Source organism: Centropristis striata, chromosome 7, assembly GCF_030273125.1.
Source record: "Centropristis striata isolate RG_2023a ecotype Rhode Island chromosome 7, C.striata_1.0, whole genome shotgun sequence".
Classification (NCBI taxonomy): domain Eukaryota; kingdom Metazoa; phylum Chordata; class Actinopteri; order Perciformes; family Serranidae; genus Centropristis; species Centropristis striata.
Window position 1 is genome coordinate 16,815,873 of NC_081523.1, and position 3,224 is coordinate 16,819,096.

Below are 3,224 nucleotides of genomic sequence, written 5' to 3' on the forward strand. Positions count from 1 at the left end.
TTGAATAAGAGTCAACCTGAGAATTACATTTAAAATAAGTCTTAAAGTGCTTTGGAAAGTTTTCATGATCTGAATATACCTTAAAAATAAAAACACATTTGATAAATATTGATGTTATGAACAGTAAGTATTTGGAGTTTCTGGAAGAGGGGTACAGATGAGGCTTGTGACTCAGATCAAACTCAGCTGATCAAACTGATCAAATACATAAAAATCATAATCTTCTAATGCATTACCTATGTCTTGCTTGTTTTTTTTTTTTTTTAGGAACACATTTTAGTGTGTAAAGTTTAGCTTTAATTTGAGAAAGTTTGTGACCAGGCCACACCAAATTGTATGTATGACTCAGTGTTATGTCACACGTTTCGTTGTAGATCCAACCAGAGGCTGTTTGATAATGCTCCAATGAAATAAACTGAGTTTACAGACTTTTGTGAATTAAACTTGTGATGCCAGGCGACAGTGATGTTAAAGATTTCTGAAGGAACATGTTATGCATGTCATGCATTAAATTTACAGCACTGAAAGACATTCTTGTCTTAGCTTAGGTCGGCTGATTGCAGGCATAGCAGACTCAGGTTTATTAGAGCAATGTGCACTGATTTCATTGGCAAAGAAACTGTGAAACAAAGTCACTTTATAACCTATTTTTATATAATATTTGTCTCGATGTGTGTACGTTCAGGTTCTGGTACTGATCAAATTGTGATCATTTTGCATATTAGTTTTCTCCTAAACAGAACTATAAAAACTAACAAAATTGGTCTTTTGTTGCTTTCTGTTCCATATGCAAGTACTGAATAGGGTAAAAGGGCTTTGTCCACTCTACACTTTTTGCATGGAATGAGTTACAGAATGACTGGAAACTAACAGAGTTAATATCATTGAGCGCTTTTAAATCTAAACTGAGAGTACTCTATAAAGACTCTATAACATGTACGTGTTTTTCATAATCTGTTTTTAAGTGTAATAATTTTTGCTTTTTTGTATGTCCTTGGTTTGTGTTTTTACTGTGTAATTCTGTAACTGTTTTGTATTTCTTGGCCAGGTCTCCCTTGAAAAAAAAGGTTCTTAATCTCGATGGGATTCTCCTGGTTAAATAATGGTTATAATAATAAAATAAAAATTGAAAGTGATACACAACGAAACTGCAACCAGACACTTAATTGGCTGATTAATTCTTCTTCTGCACATACTATGATAACAGCCATTACAACTGTAGCTGATTACAGTTACATTTATTTTGTAATTTAGTTACGTGACGTTGTCATATGTAACTACTCACTCCCCAACACTGCTTACCAACTTATGTAAGACTTTTAGTAGACTGTTTTAACTATAACATTCAAAACGAGATTTAATCCAACACAGGAAGGACAAGGCGTCTGTGCTGTGAGCTCATGTCTGTCTGTCTGTTTCTTCTCTGAGGTAAGAATGATCGCAGAGAAGGTGATGACAGTCACACTCACACATCTTATCATCACAGAGGTGTGTGTGTCTGTGTGTGTGTGTGTGTGTGTGTGTGTGTGTGTGGTTGTGTGTCCGTCAGCTGACTCTCCTCTCTGTGAGTCAATGAGACATCGATCACAGTGACAGTGGGACAGACATCAAGGACAAACTGCTTGTAGATCAATAGCGGGATGGCTGCACTCAGTGTGTTTGTGTGTGTGTGTGCTTAAAGCTTTCCTGCTATAGAAGAAAAAACATTTCATTTCTGAACCACAGCTGCATAAGACATTACTTTATCTATCAAATATAGATTTCACTGCAATACAAAAGTTGAAGCTGAGTGGATTTGTACTTCAGAGCAGCACTAAGTTTAGTCCTCAGAAAGTTGCTCTTTTTCGGAGTTACAGTAAGGTTGCAAGGTTTGTTTGTTTGTTTCTGTAAAGCTGTCTTCCTCCCGCCGACTCCAGCCCCGTTTTGAGGTTAGTTTCTGTAAAGTTGTGCCTTTTGGCACCAAACAGCATTGTGGTTTGGGAGCTTGAAGCTTGGTTAAAGATAAACTTCAGGTCTGACTGAAGAGTTCACTCTTTCTCGCTCTCTTCCCCTCCCTCTGTCTCTCTCTCTGTTTCTTCCCCTCCCATCCCTCGTTTGGCCCCCAGAGTCACAACAAGAAGCAGCAAACAGCTTGTGCATCCCTCGTACCAGGAGAAAATGCCCCATTTTCATCTGTTTGAATCTGACATTTTTGGCACATTAAATATTGGACATTAATAAATTAAATGTAATGAACTGACATGAAAGAAGAAAAAAGTCCAATGGTACAATGCAAGAAAGTATAAAAGGCAAGAGTGCAAAAGAAAGAAGCAAAACAACAACTAAAAAGAAGGCTCAAACTTTTTTCTTTAATTCCAATTAACTATTGCCTTCTGTAGCCATTGGAGATTATTTTTCATGTTCATTTATTCAAACAAATATTGAATAATTTATAGCAGCGGGAATAACAACATGAGAAATCACAAGCACTTGGTGCCAATGGAGGGAAAGAGGCCCGTCTATGAGGAGTGTGGTTGAAGAGCTCTCTTAATAAGTGTGACTTATTGGTCATTTAATCTAATTAGACCTCCACTGGGTGTTTTGTAACATTGAAATAATCATAACTGCTTGAAGGCAGCTGATGCAGCTGATCTGTGACCAACAACAGCATGAATTTTCTAGGTGATTAAACATATATATATATATATATATATATATATATATATATAATAATTCAGTTTTGATCAGAGATTAAAGAAAAATAACTTTCTTTTTTATATTTCTTGATATATTGGCTGTAATGATACATACTCTAAGTCATTACGTGCAGCATAGGTCATGCTTGTTTTACACCTGTACCTCCTTTATGAATGTGGATCAGTCTTCTCTGTGTCAGTGCGCTTATGTGTGTCACTGGCCTGAGTGCAGTATGTAGGTCGTTGTAAGTGACACCAGGGGTCACACCCTATGATTGTGTTGCATAACACATTGACTTCCGCAGATCTCATAGCACTCCTCTGTCCAACCTATCAGTCCACCTAGCATGTCAGCAATTCCTTCAAAATGTATGTACAATATGTTGCAACTGCAACCCTGTTTGGTGATTCTGCAAAACCCTGGATTACTTTCAATGAAACCCCCTTATTTTGCATCAGATAGCAATGTTTTTGAAATTCTTACTCTTTACTATAAGTCCTCAAAATTAAAGAATTAAAAGGTTGTTTGTCAGTCCCCTCCAGGACAAT